This window comes from Lineus longissimus, chromosome 8 (genome assembly GCF_910592395.1).
Source record: "Lineus longissimus chromosome 8, tnLinLong1.2, whole genome shotgun sequence".
NCBI lineage: Eukaryota > Metazoa > Nemertea > Pilidiophora > Heteronemertea > Lineidae > Lineus > Lineus longissimus.
The window spans coordinates 19,778,208-19,802,923 of record NC_088315.1 but is presented as its reverse complement, the minus strand read 5'-3'; the positions used below and the strand labels follow the sequence as shown (position 1 = coordinate 19,802,923).

Genomic DNA, 24,716 nt, shown 5'->3' with positions numbered 1-24,716 from the left:
GAGCTTATTGGTAAAACGTGCAGAGCTTTTGCCAAATTACGCCTCGGAGAACACCAAAAGGACCCAAAATCAGCGGCCAAGAGACACAACGTAACAACAGGGGACATTCAATCAATCGGGATGAAGTAAAGTGGTCTTTTCATACCAACAGCTTACCATCATAACCACTTAGCAAAATTGTATAAGCGAGCCTTGTATATTTTTGCTTTTAGTAATTATTATACATGTACAGTAACCACACGTATTAGCATTGATCTGTATGCGTGCGTGTCCGAACATTTGCACGTCGGCAAAACTACATCAGGTTCGCCTAAGTGACGCCTCGCGATGAAAAACAGCATAAAATGATATGGGTCACATTGGTTAAAAAGTGGATGCTACGATCTTGTCAATCTGTTTTTGTTTTACTGAACTCCCCAACGGCCTGGAAACAAACACGTGGGTGTTTGCGGTGTTGAAAGGAAGGACATCGACGTCAAGTTCCCAAGAGCTGCTTTTCTTTACCACAGCCTTGTTAATCGGATATCGGGTTTTACATCATTCGGTTGGTGATATTTCATTGGTATTGTGTCCGTCCTGAGGGCCGAATTTGTTCACCAAGGCCGTGATGTTTGGCGTCGAAGTCATGTTTATAAGAAAGTGGCTCCCATGAAACATGACTTTAGATAATTTAAAGGGTTTTTCAGATAGATCTGGCGAAAGATACTTGGCTGACCTCGAAAGCTAGAACCGACGGACAGCACCTGAATTTCCAACGAACTATTTTGGCATGTTTTCCGCCAAAAAGCAACAAGGCTTGAAGTTCATTGCGCAGCTCGTGAAACAAGGTCAAGGTCAGCCATTACGCGATGATTGTCTTATCATTGCGGCATCGATCCTGACTGATGATGTTGAAATCCACCGTGTTCAACATAGAGATTAGCCTTCGATCGTCTCTCCAAACATGTTTTTCATTACACAACACCGGGGCAGGACTTTTATTGGAGATGGCATTATCGGTAGTTGTTTAATGTCGTTAGCGCCGTCTGTCAAATCTAGCGAACGAGATTCATAAAAATTATGCCCTTCTTCTGTGAGAGATGTTAGCATAGGCGTTTTGTTTCGTCTTACCACCTGGGCCAGAGTTGGTCCAGTGAGTCCTTCAGCTATTTCGGACTTCAAAGTTTCATTTGAAATTCAACATTTTGTTAATCTTCGCGTATTCTGTGCGAAATCACAAAACATCTTCAATTATATTTGCATGGCTTCTTTGTACCGTATGTGTTTGATGCGACGCTCAAACAGCCAGTTAATTGCTGTGTCATGACTCGTACAGAGACGAGAAATAGATAAAAACCTCTTCTCTTATTTTTCTGTTATGAACACTCCGGTACTTCATTCAAACACCTTATTACGAGATCACGCGTCAAACTGAACAGATAAAAAGATGAAAACGCCGCAGTGGCGTATAATATTTCACTTATATTGAATGAAATTGAACATCAAAAGCTAGAATTGATTCCTCTATCCAGTTTATGACGTTCATTTGATTACTAGATCTCTAGTTTTCGATGAGCCATCACATGATCTGGTGAAATCTAATTCTCTTAATCGCTAATGATGTAAGCGACATGATAATGCTGTAAGCGACGTATCACTGCAGACGTTCCTGTTTGTTGACGCCGTTTCTGCTCCTGCCAACATTTACTGTGAAGCGTCTGTTCAAATAGATGCCGATCTTTTTAACCTTGATCAGGCAACACGGGAAATTTGTAAATGGTTTACTTTTAATCAGGAAGATTTGATACTGTGCTGACGGGACTCATTTAAAGGGCCAACTTGGGCATGCGATATGTTGTTTTTTCATACGAAGAATTTTCCAGGTGCCAGCAGGACCGTGACTTCTCCAAAAAGGACCATTGAAAAATCTTTAACTGCAATAAACACTGTACTAGAACGGCTTCTAACCATATGCCTACCTAAAATTTGTAACACGATTGAATCTCGCATATTGGAGATCCGCATTTGTGTGATAGTACACGTGGTGGCGCATGGTGACAAGCCGGAGTATTATCCTTCTCGCCAGCTAAACCCCATCCCGCCCAAGTTCTCCCTTTAACACTCTTTACTGCAAAATAGTCGCTTGATTTTAGATGATTATGTTGATGCGCTCGAATCAGTTCATTATCACACACGAGATCTGGACATTTCACAATTGGTTGCATCGCAGGGACTGCTTAATCGAGTTGTCGATGGGAATACGCCGGGTACATTTAAAGGAATGTTATAGGCAGAAGAATGATGGAGAAAGGTACAAGAAATCGCCATCAGGTGTCTCTCTGTACGTCCAACTACTCGCGCTTGCACGAGGCATAATTTATCAATACGTCAGCCCAGACCCAGTTCCCGAACTCTGCATAAATAGCCACATGGAGACCACCGATCGAGGCCGGTAGCTCCACCTATTGTCACCCCTTAAAGTGTTTTTCAGATGAATCTGGCCAGGAGGACCTTGACTGACCTGTGCAGCTTCAACCGGTGTCATAGTTGACCGGTGTAAAAGTAAAAAGTGTCCCCCCTGGAAAAAGTGTCCGGCCCTATTGTATTCTGCAATATGGTTCTATAGAGACCCTGACCGTCAATAGCTCAGAGATTGAAGCGCATAATAGAATCCTTTGTTCCCGGACATTTTATCGTAGGACATTTTAAACTTCTACACCGGCTTTCGTTGACGCCGTAAAAGAGCAATGGTCAGGCCTACCCTAAGGACAATCGAGTGTTGTGCAACACCACAATTTGGTAAACGTGATCTGGTCACATTCCTGAGTTCAACTAAGTGCCTTTGACCAGAACGATATGAATAACACATGAAAAGGGCTGTGTGCTGTGATTGAAGATGTTTGGCGAGTATTTGGTTTCAAGACTCCGCATGAAATTGGACCAGATGCACGAATACCGAAGAAAAACGAATCAAACGGCAGTTGATCGATAGCTAATGGCGGTAAATGCCCTGATGTCTGTCCGCTGTCCGACTCGGCGTAAACATGGTCCAGGAAAAAAGGGGTTAATTGGAAATCTACCCCGCTCCATTAAGGTGTGTACCCACCAGATGATGACAGGTGTCATGTGACACCTCCAGTTCATTACACAAATGGAAGACGCGTAAGTGACAGGTTTCATTTCCTTCGCATGAGGGCAGCGAAAGGTTTATCTTTACGTTGTGCAGATTGCGTATTTACCATCACTTTCGTGGAAGTTGTGAAAACGATAGGACACTGTTTTGCATTTCCCGTGTTTTCCCTTGGTCTGGTGACAATAGGCAGGTTTAGCAACACGACGATGTACGAATGACGTCAATGCATTTAATCGACGATTTATTTAGAACGTTCATACCTATTCCTTCTTCACATAAATAAACATTAGAGAAGATTTACGAGTGTCACCTCAACGAAGTTGCACAGGACTCGGTGGCAATATGGACCTTCGCTCTTTGTCGTTCGTGTGGCCGGATTGCGAAACCTGCCTAACCATATCACGCCCACACGGGAAACAGATTTTTAGGAACTACATTCTAAACAACGGATGTGATTTGGGCAAACTTTAGTACATGACGCCCTAACTGATGAACTTTGTATTCACACACTCTCAGAAAGATAGGTTTTGCGGATTTTGAACACACATATTCTCCCTGTAGAGGTATTTCGATAAGCTGGAAAACTCTTGACGACTACAAAAACGTGTTTTTATGCATATTTGGCCTGTTTTGGGACGAAATAAGGTGTTGTGCTGCCAAAGCCCCCGGGTCCGAAAAGGTGGACAAAAAAATGATGGACATTTGTAAGCCGTGCTCCCACTTTTGCCACTGCGGAGAAACCCAAGCTTAATGTTGTCCACGAAAACAGGTTAAACCTCAACTGACTCCTCCTTGTTTTCTACAAATCTTAATTCTGTCCGCCAATCCATGATTCGATTTACAATCCATTATCTTTAACCAGACACAACTGATTCCAGTGAGAGCAGCAGCTGTAAGGCTTGTCGCCAGTGTGGAGCTTGCTCTAACTCCCAATGGAATATCTAGTAATGCAGAAGTGGACACTTTAAGGTTTCTGATTCATAAATCCAGTCAGTTTATACGCGCAAATCGGATCATAAGCATTATTTAGCTGGTTTTGGTAAGATTTCGATAAAATCGATGTAAACCATCGTGAAATTTGATGATCCCATCAGTTTGTGGTGATGAATCCACAGGGAGTCGATACAGGGAGAGTTTTATTACTATGACCTGCGCCGTAGAATTATCTTTTAGAGTGTACCAAGAAAACAGAAAGACCGAATCAATTACCAAACTAATCCTTTAAAACACTCCAAAATCTCCATGTGGAGAGATTCCACTTTCAACGGATTAAATCGATTGTAGATCAGTTGTTCATTCATTAATCACTGCTGTGTACCTTTGACCAGGGCCATGTCAGCGAAGTAATGGAAAATAACGTCCAATGTCACTTTAAGCCCATCGGGTATTAAGGTGCACTCAACGGACGCGCATCAATCATTTTCCAGCATCTGCAAAGTCATCCTGCGGGAGTTATTCAATGCTCCTCTGGCGAACTAGTCGAACTCTTATACTCATTTCACAAATGTTTGAGGACATTGACGGCCATGGCCCCTGGAGAACCATGCACCATAATCCGTCAGAATACAACAGGGCCGGACACTTTTTCTAAGGGGACTTTTTCTACTTTTAGACGGCCATACTTACTGAACTGGAGGTATTGTATCACCAAATACGCTCGAGAGGAGCTAAAAAGTTGGCCAAAACCATGTTTCCGCCTCGATTTTCGTCTCCATTTTAGCTCCACCCACGGGATTTAGGTGAAACTACCACATCTAGTTCGATATCAATTCCTTAAACGAAATGTACAACATTCAGCTAGTCCAAATAAGAATTTATTGCTAATGAATGACTTGATCTCTTAATCCAGTCTATTCGCCTGCCCAAGTTGATGATGGTTTGCGATCTGTCTCCCAATAATTCCTCATTGATTTCTGCTTGAGGGTTTATGTCTGACAAGGCAATAAGAGGACCTGTCTTTGGTCTCATCGATCACCCTTCTCGCCACAAGACTTCCGTCCAAACATGATTCACCGGAGTCTCCGCACACCAACTGACGTATGTTGTATACCGGAAATGGGTGTTTAACCGGAGTCTAGTCCATAAACCAACTGGCGTGTTTGTATACCGGAAACGAATTTTTAACCGGGGACTCCGCGCACTTCAGCCTGGTAAAACCACGGGCCTCCCTGCGAGATCTCGTGGTATTTGGGTGGTCGATCGCCCCGGTCAACGCAGCTACAATCCAACCTTGCGTCCGGAATTGGCATCGCACAATAACTTGGGAGGAGGCTGGCTCTGTTCTTCCGGGGCCGCGTCGCCGCAGGAAGTCGATCAGTGGACATCAAAGGAGTGGCCGTGACGAGATCTCGCAGAAACCTCACGATACTATCGTCTCAGTGATCAATACTAGCTAATTTCTACTGAGATATGATTAGCCGGAGCGTATAGTGATAAATATCATTATGACCGCTTAGGGTTTCTGCATGCCCGTACGAGGGTTCATTGATAGGCCAGATACGTATCGGGAAGTGATCTGTAAGACTCTAAAAGTGGACAAATCATTGCGATAATGAACTCGGTCGTCTACGAAATAACTAGTGTAACCTTGCAGTATATTATTTCCCCCTTACCTCGCAATCAAAGGAATTCAGGCCTCGCCCGATACAAAGCCCGCTCGTACCAAGGCCTAAATTCCCAACGTTGCCCGATACAAAGCCCGCTCACGCATAGGCCTAAAGTCTCAACGTTGCCCGATTCAAAGCCAGCTCGCACCTCGGTCTAAATTCCCATTGTTCTGCTGTCTTATCAAAGGGTTATCAGGGCAAATCTTGATAACATCGACTCCCATGAAACAGCTTTCCTGGGGGTCGATAGGCCTTAACCAGCAAGGGAAAATATACGTACAATCGACACTTATTTGACGCTTGGCGAAAAAACTGGGGCTCCGGTCGGGGTTAAAAACGGGATATCGTGATAATTGAGTCACTTGGATTTGTCTTCCATTTCATGACGAGCAATTCGATGACTGAAACAAGTACAGTAGAGTGTCAGGTGACTTGGCAGGCGACAGCTTGGTAGTGACACTCTTGATAACTCCGTTGCTCCATACCTACGCTGCTGTGCGAAAAAACCGCTGGCAAAAAATCCCTTTGCGCCAACATTATCGATAGGTTTGCCAGACATGGCACCAAACACTCCGGGATTAAATGGATAGTGTCAACGCCATCACAGCCCTTGTCAACCCGCCACGGTTAATTTGTTGTTCTTGTCCTTTGTCCCGGATGTCGGATGAGCGCTCGGTCAGAGAAGTGATTTGGTCTGTTTGCGCGGTGCCCGGCAGAGTGATTACATGATTGGTTGTGTCCGTTGGTTACGGTCACGCGCATTGATACAAAGATCGATGCTATGAATTTCAAGATAAAAAAGTTGTAGCGGTTTGTCTAATAGTCTGCATCAGATGGTCTTGGTGCAAGAAAGCAACGAAATGGTACCTCGGTTTCATTTCCTTTTCTTAATCCCAGGAACGTCGTTATATGAGGAGTAATCATTGCTAAAGTTGGCCAGATGTTACACGCTGATTTCGTAGTTTATCCCGGGCGCTATTGCTCACCGAAAGCTGTTCATTAATCAGTTTTAAATCAAATTTAACAAGGTTTATGTAATGAAAAAAGTATGGTGGAATTCTACGGCTGCGGTGAGTCGGAAGTTCATTTGTCAGAAACAAAAACTGTCTGGATAAGAAATAATAATTGCTCCCTATTTCGTTGATTTTGTTTGTTCCTCAAATTCCAGTGCGCCCACAGAATCTATTTCTGTAATGGACATCATATCAACCATTTCTACCAAAAAGACTTCGTCGCTTTTGATCATATCCTAGTCTGGTGATGGAAAGACATTTCTTATGATTGGGGAAAATGTCTATAATTGAGGGCAAAATGTGTCCACCCACGGGAGTAACTCCGTCCATTAGAAACCCATTATGACATGCTAGCCGTAGATTAGTCGTGGCTGACTTTGATGGGGGGTGTGATCAGTTTATTTGCTATGACTAGGCAGAGTCTTACTTAAAAGACTTAGCATTATCTTATAATGGAAAGTATAAATGGGCACAGTTTACATAGAGGCAGACTTGATATGGACCAAAACAAATTTGAGAAATTTTGTTTTTGGTACAATTGCCAAATGTCATTGACCATCGCGAATCCCCGCTCCTCATTGAACAAACATTATCATGTGACGTCACCTAAAAACTGATGTGTTTGCCCTGTGACGTCATGGCCTCGGGCATTAAAGATGTTTTATTGCTAAAAACACTTATTTCTAAGAGTGCCCGTTGTAAAAGTTTGAAATGTCCTAATTCAGATTGTCTGGGGAACATGCGCTGTTAATCACCGAGGTATTGGCGGTCATGGTCTCTACAGAATCAAATACCTTAATCCGTCAATACAACAGGACGGACCTGGTCTGGGAACTAATGCTGGACTGTTTCAAACACTAATCATCTAAATGGCATTGATCGCTTCCGATTGATTCTTAATCTAACACGGCTCAGTAATTGTCAATCTACGCGATCAACTAACCCGGTTAAAGGAAATAAATCGGATAGCGTGGGGCCAGTGCAAGGACTGGATAATGCGTTCTGTTATCCCTGGAACATGTTAGCGACATATCCTCTCGGTCATGAGCCAGAGATATCTTCCAACTTCAACTTCCCGGCCCGAGTTGTGCAAAGCACATTTCGTCATTAACGCTGGCGTTAACCTCTACGGGCAGTAAGTCAGACAATGAGACCTGCCAAGAGTGTCTCAGACAAGTACCAATTCCTTGACGTATCGAAACATTCCGTGTTTTCGAGATTCCTCAAAATCTACATGGCCCCCGATTTCGGAGTCATCCAAGTATCCGATTCCAAATGAGGTCGATTCTAAGATGCTCGTCCCAAATTATCCGATAGTACTATTATTGACAGCATAAATGACATCGGATTATACCTAAATGGCATTCTAATCGGGTCTAAGACAGACAGATAATCAGGTCTCGCAGACTCCATGGCAGATCACAAATTGATTTAATGTAAGGTAGCTATTGATTGGCTGATGAAATCAATATGTACGACGCATGCGCAAGCTGTACCAATTATTCCAGGTCGCGGCCAATCTACCAATGAGAGGGCTGCGCTTCACCTGCCTCTTAAACCGGAAGCGTTCAAATGTACGCTAGTACCTCTCACACACTTTGGCACACGATTATCAGAAAACCGAAATGTATTGCGCCAACATCTGATGAATTTATTATCATCACTTCTTCTATCTTCGAGACTAGATTTACCTCGCTAAAGCTAAAGGTAAAGACTAAATCACATCGCCCAGGTTACCAATTAAAGACCGGGTGTATCCGCTCAGTGTCACCGTGGCCCCGGCGACTCATCTGCTGACTGTGATGACAGGATAGCTATTGCTGGGTGACAACTGACCCTGGTGAAAAGTCATTAGGTACATTATTGGGTGGCTGACCATTCTCCAAGCAAGTCGAATGATTTTCTCTCTGCCAAGACTGACTTGCATTACAGTGTGAGGTCCCGGATGTGGCGCAGGCGCGTGATAATATCCGAATCAACAGATCAATAGCGATCGATTCTGTCCTAGCAAAACATTCGGTGCAATAAGAAAACTGCAAGCGTGTGGCTGATCCAAGTCACCTACGGTCACAAGCTTTCGTGCCATAGAAAATCATCTCGTGCTGATCTGGCGACGAGGACCGGTCACGAAGTCGGCTTTCTTATTGTATCGAATGAGATGGGAAGCCAAAATGTGGCCAATTTTTAGAACTCTATATATAAACACAATGTGCATGTATATCAATCACGTATCATTTACTGCTATTAGACTGACTCGAGAACATGAGCGAAAGATTTATGGCATTGTAACTTCAGACGGTCTTGAGATTTTTTGACCGGGAGGACCAATCTACGATAAATTGAATTCAACGAGATGAGACTAATTGCATAGAGCCATGTTTCCGAAGAATGCGATTCTATTTCGTAGTCAATTTAGTGCAAATTCCATACCGGTCGAAGGTACGATATTACGCCAGGGCACCTCTGACGAATAAACGGTAAAAAATACCACAGAGCTTGTAAAATATAAATTGAAAATGCAAATTGAAGTGCGATTGATATAAAATTTCTATTACATTAGTCTGAGGTACGTCGCGAACCATCGCCCGTGGGAACGTGTGTTTCAGTTTTCAAGGAATGTTCTGGAATCACTGTTCCTTAAAGCTTGGAGCACGCGGGGTAGTGTCTGAGAGATCTTTCGCGGAGGTCCTGAAAATACTTTATCAACAGTTTGGTTTTGTAGCATTCTGTCGCCTTACTGATACGCGACGCTGATGTTTACAGAACAAACGACTCGTCTTTATTCTATTAACAAAGGAACAGACATGGTCTGCCGGGAAAAAAAGGACTTTGAAGACCATATATGCGTCTGCGACACGATCTCTCACACATTTCCTTAGTGTGCTCCTTGCTTTCAGGTAAAGAAAGATTTATAATAACGCCTTTTTTTGTATATCGACATAGAATTTGGTTGAGACTAGCTTTCGACATTACCGTGTCTTCTTCAAGGTCTTCCAGGGAAAAGTTTTACACAGGATTTCAGGTGCATTACTTCAAAGGCATGAGCTGCCGCGGTAACATCATTACTTGCTAAAAGCCCGCCGCACACCTTGCGATTCATTGCAACTCGGATCAAAGCCACTGACTACAACTCTAACTATTGAGTTGCAATGAATCGAGTTGCAATGAATCGCTCAGTGTGCGGCCGGCATTTTTAAATACTCTTGTAGTGTCAGACACGTCATTTCAGATATATGTCACACCACAGCATGCGGAATCTTATACAAATCGCACCAATCAAATACCGATACATCACTCGAGACATCCCTAAAACCATATTATCTGTCAGTTTAGCAAGATTTTGGTAGATTAGCCCGAGATTTAGAGTAAATCATCCGAAACTGAATCACTGCTTTATTCTAAATCGATCATGGAAAAAGACGACTGAAATCAATATCGGTGTCCGCCTGAGTTCAACTTGATGCGCAGTGGCTCGTTGGGTGGAAAATCGGTCTTGGCATTCTCTCTGAAAACAGACACCATCACACCATGAGGTCCCGGATGGGTCACAGGCACGTGATCCATGATATCAGAATCAACATATCAGCGATCTTCAGTCGCCAAAAGAACTACAGAAAACACGCATACAACCTGCACAAGATATGTATAGTCATTTAGATCTTTGCGTGTATCGGTTGATTCGTTTCGTCGCATGTCACTTGTGTGCAAAGCATGTAAACATTACACACACGTGAAATGAACCAATTATCACTCAAAATGCACTAATCATCCAGGTTACCAAGATAATCGAAGAAAATTCGACGTAAGACAAGCGATGTTTACCCATAGCCGCGGGGACATGATATTGATAATCTTCAATTAATTTCCCACAAATGATCTGTGACCATGCATTATTTCTCCTTCATTAAATTCAATATTCTGTTATTGGATATGTGGAGGTCTAATTCATTTCATGTGATACTGGTCGTGGTTTTGATACTGGTAATGACATTATAGCTGATGGATGAAATGAATACCCATTATGTTGGGTTTTGTTGTAAACGGAGTTGGCTGTCAATGTTGTTTTTTTTTTAAATCTCAGCCTTGTTTTCTGCGTTTGTTGAAATCGTGAAGCTTAAACATGTTAAATGGCATCGCCACTGAATAAATTCATCGGATGTTCAGAATAAAACAAAGGACCTTTGTGGCTTTTTGTATGGCGATATCTAGCCTGTAGGTGTGTCTAACCGTTAGGTCTGCAGCCAAATCCACGCACAGGATATCACCTACAAAAACATAATAAAAAGCAACCTGGCTTTCTAAAAGATTCAGATCAGAATTAAGAAGTCAATGCCGCTTTAAATCATTAGCCCTCCCGGGCTATTTTTTCAATCTTTGTCCTCGAAACATCAGGTACACCTCACGTCTGAACTGAGAACCACTAAGGCAATACAGGAGAAAGTTAATACCGTTGTTGACAAAGGCGACAAAGTTAGTGATAGCGTGAGCAAGTTGAACCTGAACTTGTAAATGCCAACTGGTTGGCTGGAGCTGACCTACAATGATGAAGTATATCGATGATGGCAAGGTCAAAATCAAAAACGCAACACTGACCGTGACTAACATGTACGTCATACTACTTAGACGCGCTGATTGGCTATCTCCTTTAGTATCTGACCTTTGACATTGCGATCGAAGATGGCTGCGCTCTGTTTTACCTTTCATGACGTTGAACACAATTGATGCATTACATGTTGCAATGGTTATAAAGGGGATACCTGAGTAGACGAGCAGCTGGATCCAATACCATACATCGGTCCAGAAATGCCCATAGGAATCCCAAACTATCCCAGTATCCGTATAAATAGGATTTCCCGGACTGCATTGGCCGTATTGGCTGATTCGGACAAAAACAAGAACGTGACTACATAGCAAGAAGAGAAACAAATAAACAACAAAAAGTGCGACATAAGTCCATTTCGTGTTGCATATAAGTTTCGCCTTTAACGGATAGACCACCGATATGACTCTTTCCAATGAAATTAAAGTAACCGTCCAGCTTGATGCACAAGTTGTAACGGATGACAGAAAAACATGGATTGGACACGAAGCTGCAGTTAACAAGTGCTGCTCGATTCCAAATTCAAATCGCATCCAGCGGCGGGTTGACAAACACAGGGTCGTCGTGTCAACCAAAGCAAGGGCAATCAGTAGTATTCTCGTGGAGGATTTCCCAAATTTCCGCCGGACGAGTACCAGAACTATCATAGCATTAAAGACAACCCCGCAAATTAGTATAACCGGCAACACATACGTATACATCTTCATCCTCAACCGATGTTCCCAAAAGGTATTCATTATTTCCTCGTTGGTCAGTTGACTTTGTGTTGATGCCGTTTTCGAAAACCCGACTGCCGAAGAAGTCGCCATCCTTTCGGAAATTTTTGTCATCGTGGAAGAAAATAATTACCGATTTGAATTTTTGTGAACGAAATCAATGTCAGCAGCATACACCATTTCAAACACGCCTCGCACAAGTCTTAGTCCCAGCCACTATGTCCAATTCCTTCTTCCCGCGTCATCTTCGCCAAGCCTGCTCGTGCTCATCCTAACCCTCTTGGTCTTACACACTCCCTTGAAGCATAGAATATGACGGAATACAGATGAGTTCAGAAATTTACATGCTAGACAATTTTGATCATATCATCAAATGGCGGCCGACTCCTCACTGGACGTTTACCCCTATCGCAAACAATTTTCATTTTGCTCAAGGCAAAGTTGAAATTTGATCACCGACGGAACTTTAGGTTTAAGGTATCATACGTGCATGTCATGCGTGATCGATGTATAGCCATGCACTGTCACTTGTTTTATATCTATTGCAGGTCGCAACAGTGACAGATTCTCGATGTAGGCAACTGCGATGAACTGCATGTTAAAATTGTTGTCAGATGAGTTGCCTGCCTCGTTCATGGATAACACAATAGACACCAAGGAACCTAGGTTTTAAGTCTAATTCGAATGACTGTGAAGATCCAGGAATTCTTATTTCCTTGGAAGCCACGCCGTGCATCAAGAAATACAATCCTGGGTTGCCCCGGGGTCGAACCCGGGCCCTATTGCATGGTAACCAGCTATGAGGCTCCTAGGGAGACTCGGTAATGTAATGCATGAGTCTGCAAGCGGCAGACTATCAATGGTCCGTCCTCGACTCTCAACAGGTCCCAGATTGCGTGTGTGGTGCACCAGATCGAAATTGGAAGATGGGAGTAATTAGTCTATCGATGATCACAACCATATGGGATCGATAAGTCAATAGATGTGGCGGAGATCCTTGATCAGAGATGGGTCCGGATAGCGTCACGAAAATCACATGTCACCTGCTGAGGGTCGGGCATAGTTAACTGCATCAGTTACCCATTCTCATTGTCAGGTCTCTGAAATGAAGGGGGCCGCAGGCGTGCTGGATTTCAGTCACCTCTCTCAAAATCCAAGGGCCGTGGGCAGGTTCACACCATGATCAGAGATGCCCATAGCGCCGTGAAAATGCCACGCAAGTGACAGGTTGGCTATATTGAGGGACGGCCTGGGAACGGTTCAGAATTAGCTCAGTCACCCAAGCTCAGTCGAGAGGACAAGTCTGAAGGAAAGCAGGCAGTCTACTGGCACTAAAAATGGGTCATTACGTTTCTTACAGGTTTAGGTGTATCGGCCACACTCAAAGACGTTTTGTGGGAGTCGATGTTATCCATATTTGTCCTGATGACCCTTTGATAAGAAGGACAATGGGATTTTAGGCCTAGGGGTGAGCGGGCTTTGCATCGGGCAACGTTGGGATTTTAGGCCTAGGGGCGAGCGGGATTTGTATCGGGCAACGTTGGGATTTTAGGCCTAGGGGCGAGCGGGCTTTGTTAAAAGACAATAGACCGTGTATTGGGCTCGGCCTGAACTGCGAGGTAAGGGCAAAAAATGTCAGAAAGCGAAACGAACAAATACTTTATCTACATGTAGGATATGCTTTTAACGTCATTTTGAGCACCTTTCGACGGCATCATCTTTGTCACATTGACACAGTATGCTACAAGTCCTCAAAAAGACTTACAGCATCACATGTTTATGAAGGAGACAGTCAAGTGTGCTTATTCATGGATCTCCCCCTTTGATTGGCGATGACTAAGCGCTTCTGAGCCGTTCCCATTCTGCCGAGGAGCTATCTTCATGGGTCGCTGCATCTGACATGGAATCGAAGAACTAATTCATTAATCATTGCTCGTTTTTCTATCGATTGACACCTCTCTTAGAGATACATTGGCCCAGTAAAATAAATATACAGTGTGTATCTAAATCAAGTCACCTCAATGAGTATCACTCCGTTAAAAGTTAAAGTTCCATTTCTTAAAGTGCTTTTATAAAGATAGCTCAAAGCGTTTCATCATCCCACAGTCTTCCGGGCGATTATAAGAATAAGCTATTAAACGATCGCTTTCACTTTGAACTCCAATGGATTAGAAAAAAGGGCCTCGGAGATATAGAAAACCGACCTCTCTCGGTCAGGAGCCTGCTAAGCTAACAACTACGTACAGCCGCGCTCCTATTATATGCTTTAGAAGTAGATGGCGACTTGTGAAAGATCCAGATTTGTCGTTAATTGTATAAGTTCTTGACCTCTCCACTACCACTCGGAACGTCCGAAATGCACTTCAAGAGAACTGCCACAACCCACTGAGACGTGGAAATCATTAGCTCAAAACTCGACTAATCCAATTGGACACATCTATCAAGAATGCCAGCCAATTATCGCCACAGAACTGACCGATATTGTTTTCATGCTCGAGCGGTGCGTGCAATTAGTTGTTTCTGAACTATCAGAAGTGTTTGGCTTATCTCCGTCTGCCAGGGACGCGGCCGCCGTAAGATATGTCGACTCGATATCGGCGTACACTGGCGGGATGTTTATAAACTGGCGCGGGGTCAGGGCTACCCAGGAGCATGCCTTTAAAGGTGACCGTCACAGGAGTCGCGCTCCCGTGAGTGAGATGGCAGCGAGTTCGAATATTAGCCCTCCCCAATCGGAGGCTTGTATATGTCTTCTCCGTATCGTAACGATCCAAGAGGATAAATCTATGCATAACAACCGTCACGAATGCCATGTTTGGAGACTTGGGAAACCTCGTTATCGTCTGTAATCTCCAAGTAGCAGACGGCGTAACGGATGTTGATGGAGTAGACTTGTGTGTATAATGAACTCTCCTGATAGATTATCAAGATTTCATCGCAAAACCTGTCAAAGTGCTAATAACAACACCTATAATTAAACAATAAAGCTCAACCTAAGCAGAACTCAGACTGCTCTATATATGCTGCGTTGTGAAAGTCCTCCACGTTACCGAGGGTGAAACATAAAATGTGTTCAGGATGGACACTGGTTGATTAATTTTTAATTGGGGTATCTGCAAACGTCTTCTTCTTTGAGTGCATCGGTTTGAGCACGCGCTTTGAGATACTTTTTTATACAGATTTGTCGAGTGTCATTTTGAGGAGGCCTTTAATAATTGGAGGGGGCAGCTAAAGGCGTGGACTTTCGTCGCAACGCGGTTTCACAGGTTTTGTCAGTTACATTGCCTAGCTGGTAAACATCAAAAAGAATTGAAATGTCGAATGCATGCCAAAACTGCGCTCACTGGAGTGGGACCTGGTCAGAAAGTTACCGCCCTCTGCCAAAGGTTTTCGAGCATAAAGGTGGCCCGGCGAATGGTTCTATATCGTAACCTTCTTCTCACCCACGCCAACAAACATTAAATAAAGATAACCTTTACTGTCTCGTGCCCTTCTCTAAGTGCGTCTAGACCGTACTGCTAACTTACCTCTATAATCCCTCACTTTTCTTGATGATAAATCAAAAGGTCATGTATCGCAAAGAAATGCCAGAACGCATATTATATGATGTTCAAAGCGTACAGTGCGAGTCCTTAGTAGTATGTCGGTCATTATAGGACAAAGTTCGCAGTGGCCACGTCATAAAGACAAAACATGTGTTGACATTGAGATCATTCATACTCGGTGTGTTTACCAGTTGTGGTACTCAATAGCGGTGACAGTATAGAATCCCTCGTTCCTTCCTCAAGCAGTTCGCCAAACGCAGCCATGGTGCCTGCAACAAGCCGCCGAGGCAGACGTCACAATAACAGTTGTGTTATGGTCATAATAGCATGTTTTGGGACAAAAAGGATTCAGTTTGCGATCTGATTTCAACAGCGGGTTTTACCTGTCATTCAATATGGAAGGTAACCGTTTCTACGAAATTTGCCTCAACACTCCAATCATTTGTATTAGCGTTTCCCATCTTTGTCAAGAGCTGTCGGAGAGGCGTCGTGGAAACATCAGCACCTGTCTCCTCTGGGGTCCCGGGTTCGACTCCCAGTCGGCCCCGATACGCTCATGTGATAGAGAGGACGACTCTCTTCGACAGCTTAAGTTTCTTCGGGGCCTCTGGTTTCCTCCTACGCCCAATACAATCGCCCAATATTGTTTATAGAGCTCATAATGTCCTTGTCGACGCTCAGCTCTAAACTCAATATTTTAGGACAAAGTCAAAACCAGAATCTTTTTCATCTTTTCAGCCATACATCGTTAAAAATACAATCGGCATCAAATAAAAGATATCTGTGGTTTCTTTCGTGCAAGAAGCTTAATTGCTCTACTTCTTTGTAGAATGGCACTTATTGTCTCGCTAAAGCTCTCAGCCTCCTTCCTATAGTATATCAAAGGAAACGCAGATAAAAGGCAAGTCATTAAACGATAAACGGGTGAGTGCGCAGTCCTCAAATGTGTTCAAAGCGTAATAAAGCCACATAATAGGCATTTCAGTTGTTAGAGGATGTTGCTTTTTTATCTTAGGTGTTTTCAAGATGAAGATTTCATGTGGTGATTAACCCACGGATGGAGGTGTTTTGAGGCTGTTCCAAGTTTCATTTAAGAGCTCAACGATGGGGTATAGATTTTTTTAATTCAATAGACTGTGATATGTTCAGAATCTTCAAGCAATACAATATAATTGTAGAATTCGTGAATGCATCTTATATTTAAGTGCCACCTTTTGTATCATGACTTTTCCAGTCACATCTAAGAGTGGATAGATATGATTGGTTGATAACTAATTTAATCTAATCAATCAAAATACCGCTGTTTTATCGTAAGGATAGGTGCGCTAGTTCACTTACGTCGGGAGCTTAAGTTTGGGTGTCATGAAGAAAGTAGTGGAGAAGTCACGAAGAGTCACCTACCTTTCCTCTGTGGAGGAGGTCAAGGTAAAAACTTTACACTCGAAAAACTATTGCAAGCCATTTTGGTATGATGTGCGTTACTTATTAGACTCTTATTCTGGTGAGAGCAACAGATCTGTTCAGACGACATTCCTTGCTAGGGCCCAGCTGTTTAAAGGATTGTAGCTGCCGCTATGCTACCGCTAAGTTAGCGGAACATCAAGGAATTCGTTTGGGGTTTTGCTGTAAAGTTTCTCTCCAAATGATATCAAACCTACCTCAAACAAACTACCTAAATGTACATACTATATACGAGTCACATGAAGAATTCCAAAAGTTAGCGGAACATCAAGGAATTCGCCATGGGGTTTTGCTGTAAAGTTTCTCTCCAAATAATATCAAACCTACCTCAAACAAACTACCTAAATGTACATACTATATACGAGTCAGATGAAGAATTCCAACTGGACCCACCGTTGTCACTTCAGGTTTTTACACGAAGATGCCCAATGCAGGAGAAACAATACAATATGGATTCGCTGAAAAAGGTGTGTACAACCGACCAGCGCCGATGACTACAGCTTTAAAAATCTTTCTCGCTCATTACCCAAGCACTTAAGCGGTCTCTCTCACGCAAATACAAAATGCTGCTGTCTTTTTCTATGCACCGCAAAGTAGCTTTCTTACGCCGGTAGAGCCGCGAGCGATTCTGTGCAGAAATTAGTCAGATGGCGATGAAACGTGACGGGATTAGCCGAAATTGCTTGATCAACTTATGCGGGAGTTACTCCGTGACCTAAAGAGTGAGGCAATACGGTGAAGGCTGGCTGACCACAGTACCTTGTCCGAGCTGACCGCAGTGCGGCAGGTGTCAGGCTAACCTAATGTTCAGGAGAACTGGCTCGCCAATTGGTCGAATTGCGTGATTGAATACTTCGCTGCCGATGCGGTGATTTCGTGCAGGTTCACGGGGAGCTCTTGGCAGGAGCTAGCGCATCCAATTGGTGGTCGCCAGATTACCGATACTGGACGGTTAAAAGTTACGGTCAGGTATGACGTGAAAATTGCCAGTTGTCCTGTTGGGCAGCAGAGACAGCTAGCTGCTTGGTGTAACCTAACCTGTCGCTCCACTCTCATGATGAAGGCAAATGAGATTGAGGGAACCATTTGTATCACCAGATGTGTGGTTAACCTTTCTTACCTTAAATCAAAGAAAGGCTGCGCAGTATGTTTGATTGCTTATTTGGCAATGTGGCAGACAAGATCAGAGAGATGCTCGTCAAAGCTCGTCGGATGCCGTTAGAAGCGTCAGCGTAGTGGAAACATCAAGAGAACAAGCCACGATTGAGCGTGATTTGCATTGTGTTGACTTCCGGTTGTGAGGCATGCCGGTTGAGAAGGGCAGACTCGATCAGAGGTCACACAAGGTAAAATGTTTCTGCTCATTCTTCAGTAAATTCTGTAGTTGGACATCAGAAGAAAAAGCCACATGTTGTACTTTGCTTGATTTGCAATGCAGTGAACGTGATTGTGACTTTCAGTCTCATACACATCTACCACATACCGGCGTATGCTTGATCAATTCTTTCTGGACATCAGAAGAACTGGCAGGGCAATCTATACGTTGCCCGATTACACCATGATTGGCGATGTTGTTGGTTCCGGTCTCAGTGCGTGCTTTAGGCTGACAACAGTCTCGTGCCGAATCATCATGCCCCCTACAACTCCTGACGCAAGCTTGATTCACATAGATGAGTTTACGTCAACCGGAGCGATCGACCACCCAAATATCATGAGATATCACAAAGAGGCGCGTGGTTTTACCAGGTTTGGCAGACGCGGTGGGATCGAATCGCTAAGCCTCTCCGTCGGTAACCTGTGCTCTCTTCTTGTGCAGTTTACTAGCCCTTGCCGATCCTAAAATGTTGCTCTAAACAGAGAGGACGGGACCCCGGAGCGGAAGTGGTGTGATCGGGAAATCCAAATCAAATTTCGCATCAGCCCTGCGCCGCAAATTAGTGGGTCGCGTTCACCTGGTGTGTTTCTGATTGATCGCAATCTCCTCGGGCTCGGCTCATTGCGTTCAGTTTGAAACATTTTAGAATTTTGTTCGCCCTAGCGGAGTTCAATACAACTTGAGACAAATCTAATTTGTTGAGAAATTTAATTTCCTTCTAAATTCTTGGGGCATATACCTCAACCTAAAAGAGAACGCTTCCATCACACACTCAGGCCAGATGTTGTGAGAGACAGTTACGCGTCGCCGGTTTTCGTTGTTGTGGGCAATACAAGGTTCCGTCACGGCCGCAAGTTCCTCTGTACATTTTTGCATACATAATCTTATCTCGATAGATTTAAACCCTTTTTTAAAGAGGTATGAAGTCATGAAATTTTCACAGATGAAAATATTATGACCGGTGTTATTTCCACGCCTGTCGTGCACGAAAATGCGAAAATGACCTTGCGTTCACGACTTTTTTGGTTTAAGGTATATACCGTCCGTGTACGTGACCGTGGCAAATCTTACAAATCTCACGTATAGATACGGAAAATGAATGATATTGTTATCATCATGAAAATTGGCTTTTAATGTTGAATAGACAAAAATGATAAGGAAAAATTACGCGGTAAGTTTTACGCCAACGGCGGATGGCTATCCATGGTAGATTTTCGATCAAGCAAATACAATGCGAAATTGCCTTTCGTTTTTTTGGCCGACCAGACCTCCGGAAATTGAAAGCAGTTTTTGTTATTTCTATTCGGCTGGGATGCCATTTCGGACAGCAGATTACGCGGAGGTGACATGGTTGCGCGATGAATAATACCAGGCTCATCAACCTCAAAACATCGTCATGAGTGATCCTTCGCGCGACTAGGGGTATTCCATTACGTTTACGGCCCCTTGAAGATAAAACCATTCGAACAGCTCTAAAACGCCTTTTGGAGCGGTGCACAGGCTAAAGTTTCCGTCCATGGGGGTCCATCCATGGATAGCTGATGGAGATTCTCCATCCACTACCCATGGATGGCCCATAGATAGAACGCTCATGATTAATCCTCGTCAACTATCCGTGGACGGAAATTCTTTTGCCTGTGTAGTATTCAGCGAATGTTTTCACATATTGTATCACTTACAGTTCGATACAAGGCCAGCCTTGAGCGAATGAATGCGGTTGTCAATATCACGACTGAAACATCCATGATCTAATTGAAATGAAATTGATTGATTGAAATGTCCATCAATTGAGTCGTAACATTTAAATTCAATCCTGGTTTGTTCTCAGAATATCTATCTGTGGGGCCTTTCAGGGTAGGAACATGATTCTGACTCCAACAGACCTGATAAATTGGATGATTGAACATCTAATCTATTGGATATTCTTGTACGTTTGATAGCTGTAGGATCTGTTTCTTCTCACTGAATGCGAGTCGAGAGGACGAAACTTCATATTGGTGTATCGGGTGTCCCAGAATCATTCTATTTCAATCACGACGCGTAAACACCGCATCATGCCCACGTAGCGACTAGGATAGAGTTTCAAAGGGTAAGAGGGCCACTAGTAATAAAATTCTCTTGTGTCAAGCGCAAAGCAAACTAGTTTGCTAATCCATTGAGTTGTCAACGACGCGAATTTTGAATTCGGGGCGACCAGATCTGGCCGAGTCGTTACAAATTCGTTGATGTTGCCGGATTAGGCCCATCGACCGCCATGAAAGCTCTTTCTTGGGGGTCGATGTTATCAAGATTAGCCCTGATAACTTCTTCGATAAGACAGTACACGATTGGAATTATGGCCGAGGTGCGAGCGGGCTTTGTTCAAAGACAATAGACAGCGTATTGGGCAAGACCTGAAATCGTTTCTCTGAGAGCGTAATGTCTAGAGCTTGGTGCCATCAAGCGGGTTTTAAGACCGTCTATTGGGCGAGGCCTGATTTCTTTTAACTGCGAGGTAAAGTGACAAAACAAGTTATGTTATTTCTGGGATTTGAGGAACCTCGCTATCCTCACTGTGAGTCGATGTAACGAAAGATTATGCCTTTTAAAAGATTATAGTTTGTGCATGTAACGTGATCGGTGACGACAGATTAAAACACTCTCGAGTTGACGACGATCGCGAGAGAGGAAAGGTTTCAAGAATAGCAAAGAGCTTCATTGTTTTTGCGTCCATTCTGTTCTAAAAGATACTAAGCAACGATGCTGGGCCATTGAGAAGCAAGAAATCGCGATCCCTCTACAATGATGAGCTTGAGTCAGGTCGGGTTTAACAATAAATCCTGCATCAGCATTTTGCTGTTCTTAAAGGTTGATAATGTGTAGCGGATTTGAGAAAAGGACATCACGGGTCATCTGACTATCCGAGTCTTATTTCCGCTCCGAATAAGGTAGTTATATTCAAGTGTTGTTTCTTTCGCATAGAAAGTCAGCAAAGGCTTAGAGCCTCGAACTAACTGTTCTGCTTCGGGATCAAATCCGCACACGGACCTAATATTTTGACAAGATCTGACCGCCTTTATTGCACCTGCTACAGATGCAACCTGGGGAATTTCTTTCTTGCCATCAACAAGATACATAGATCGATCCCGATGGCCAAGTGGTTAAAAGGCGTCTGCCTCGTGAACGGAAGGTCGAAGATTTGAGGCCGGCTGGTATTAAACCTCTTTCCGATGCGACCGGTTGGTCAGCCGCCAGCGAGTTAACTGTAGGGTGCAAACTGACTTCTCGCCAAGCGCCTGGCATTAAAGCTGAACGGCATGCACAAAACCAGAGCACCCCATGCGGCAATAGCAAGAAATTCAAACGACCGAAAGACCCTTCTGAATACGGCCTGAAACATGATAGACCTCCAATGCTTCGATGCGCTTGATTTCACAAACCAGCAAGCCGTGGGACGATGCGAACCTTCGCAGAGAATTCTGGAAGGAAAAAAATAAAAAGGTCCTCTCATCGGGACTCGAACTCGAGACCTCTGGTTTTATTTGCCAACACTCTTATCCTCAAGGCCACTGGGCTGCTTGAAATGCCTGTCGTTTTATACGCCTATAGAATGTGCAAACATTCGGCTTCCAGTGGGCAACTGCAGGAAGAAAGCCATTTTTTCTTTAATGTGCGTGATTATGTATGCGGAGTCTGAGTTTTCTCTTAGCAATGTTCACCTTTGTCTTGGTATCTTCTTCTATTACATGTACTTGAGAAAATTTCTGGTTCATCTCTCAAAAATAAAGCATAATCACCATTCATATAAGAGATATTTGCTGGCAGCAGTTCACAAGAAATCCCCCCTAGCTCAGACGGTTAGAGGGTAATGGTCCCAAGCACAACGTTGGTGTTGAGAACGTCACCCGCAGCCGAGGAGTTTCCGTGCAAACTTGCACTCAAAAGTTTTTATCAGAGAGTTGCGTGTGTTTGCAATAAAGAGCTGCACTTATTCTAGCGCCCTCTGACACACGGATACCCCCATTAAAGTCAGATATTCCGGAAATATACCCCTGTCTTTGTAGAGAGTGGTTTTAAGTGACGTCATCATCTGCCGTTCTGGAGGGTCAGACAAAAGAAAGCATGCACTCCAGCATGGCTGACCGTGAAAACACTGTATACATGCTTCCCGAAATTGGTGGCTTGCATTGGAACTAACTTTTTCCCCCTTGTCCGTCATCAAAGGCATTCAAGTGTGTTGGTCAACCATGACTATCTCCTTTGTCCCGCCACCATAAGGCCCAGTTTCCCCTTATGACATCACCATTTCGGACACTCAGCGCCCCATTTCTGGAAAGGTGTATAACGACGCCATCTTGCAAAAAAAGTGTCGGCATGCACATGCATGGGCCAGTTGTCTAAACATTGACAAGGTGCCACCTATTGCACTGAGCACGCAACCAGAGCTTACACTTTGGCCGTAACTCCTCCGTCAATCTGACAACAGACATCAAACTGCTTTTTGGAGTATGAAATTCCATTTGCCCGAGAGGCAACTTGTAAAGTGTAATGTCGACAATACATCTACTATCAGCTTTACGGTTGAGAGAGTATAGGGGAGAGTAACAACATCGATTTCTCTCGGTTTTCTGTTACTCTCCAACAAATACGATGTAAATATCAAATCGTGAGGTAGGTGATGTGTTGTTGTTGCCGTTGTGATAATAATGGCAGTCGGACATATTTCAGCAGGCCCGAGGGGCAACCGGTCTAACACTGGCAATGATCACATGATTCACTGCTTGGTCGCGGCAATCCAAGGGCGCCCAAGCGTCCAATCATTTGCGAATTAGTCACCACCGGAAGTGAGCGGGTCGTGTTGCTGCGATCTGTATGATATGGGAGCGAATATTGGCGTGATCCTCTCTCTTAATGAGATCTCTAGATATGATTACTTAGCGGACTGAGGATGAAAGTGACAGGAGACATAAAGTGACAGGGCACTACACGATAGGCACTTTACGTGTATGCGCCAGTTATGCATGTAAACCATTTCTTGGCGTAGCTGGCCATTACATCAAGTTAAGAAATTCCAACCAGCAACATATGCTGCGCATCGTCCAAACGCGTCAGTCGGGGCCAACACGAAAAAACGTGATTGTTCCTTGGTCACGCTTTATCCTGATTGCTTATATCACATAAAAACATGATTGTGATGGTTTCAGAAAACTTCCGCATGAAAACAAAAACATCCGCACAACTGACATTTACGCAGCTACATACATAGGTGTAGTTGCCTTCCGCCAAAATTGTTGTTGGGAGTTGAAAAATACTTGATTCACTTTTCATGAGGGTCAAAATGGGCATGTAAACAGCGACTTTAGTCACTTGTGTGGGCAATTTCACACACCTCACGTGGCCACTGTTGTTTATTGTTCTGGCTGGGGATTCCGCCGACGTCATTGCTCATTATGGAACCTCGACTTCGGATCGGACACAAATAGAACCGAAGGATGAAACGAAAATGTTGCTGGTATGATGGGTGAACGTGAATCACGGAAAAACGTGACTCAAACAATCACGATTTTTCGTGTAGGACTGAATATTGTTTATCAATCATGATAGTATCTGACCAGCCTAATCATGCATGTCAGGTCATGCGATGTCGGTAGAGATCTAACGACTTTCAGAACGACGATTATATTCCGTCAGGCATCCTTACACAAGTTGAAAGGAAGCGGCTAGGTCATTGATAAAAGCCGTGGTAACAGGTGCAATACCCCCGTCTGTTTACCAGTCGTTGTCTCAATCAGGCTACATTACGATATTTTGCCGCTTACCTCGCATTCAAAAGAATCCAGGCCGAGCCCAATACACAGTCTATTGTCTTTAAACAAAGCCCGCTCGCAGCTGAGCCTAAAATTCCCATTGTTCTACTGTCTTATCAACGGGTTATCAGTGTAAATCTTGATAACGTCGACCCCATGAAACAGCTTTCATGGAGGTCGATAGGCAAAGGGGGATAAACGTAATGTACGCCGGTAATCTGGCTATCGTCGGGGGTCGCTGCTGCTTTCTACGACGCCAGGAAACTGGAGGCTGGTATAGAACGGCATAGGCTAAGTCCCAAACGATAGCTGGAAGTAGCGACAACTCCTACTTCAAGGAGCCTTGCCTGCCTGGTAATTAGCAACAAGAGATTGAGTTTAGGATATAACGTAATGTAGCGATTGCGTTTAGACATCAATAATGTCACCACGATGGAGACATTGCCCTTTGACATTAGATCCCGGTCTTTGAAGCCAAAATATTGGCAAATGTTCTTTGTTG

The 24,716-nt window shown here is 43.8% G+C and overlaps 1 protein-coding gene across 1 annotated transcript in view; it reads right to left on the bottom strand.

The window, feature by feature from the left end:
- LOC135492408 (mucin-4-like) overlaps positions 1-24,716 on the bottom strand; it is a 66,076-nt gene that overhangs the window by 29,076 nt on the left and 12,284 nt on the right. The window lies entirely within an intron of this gene.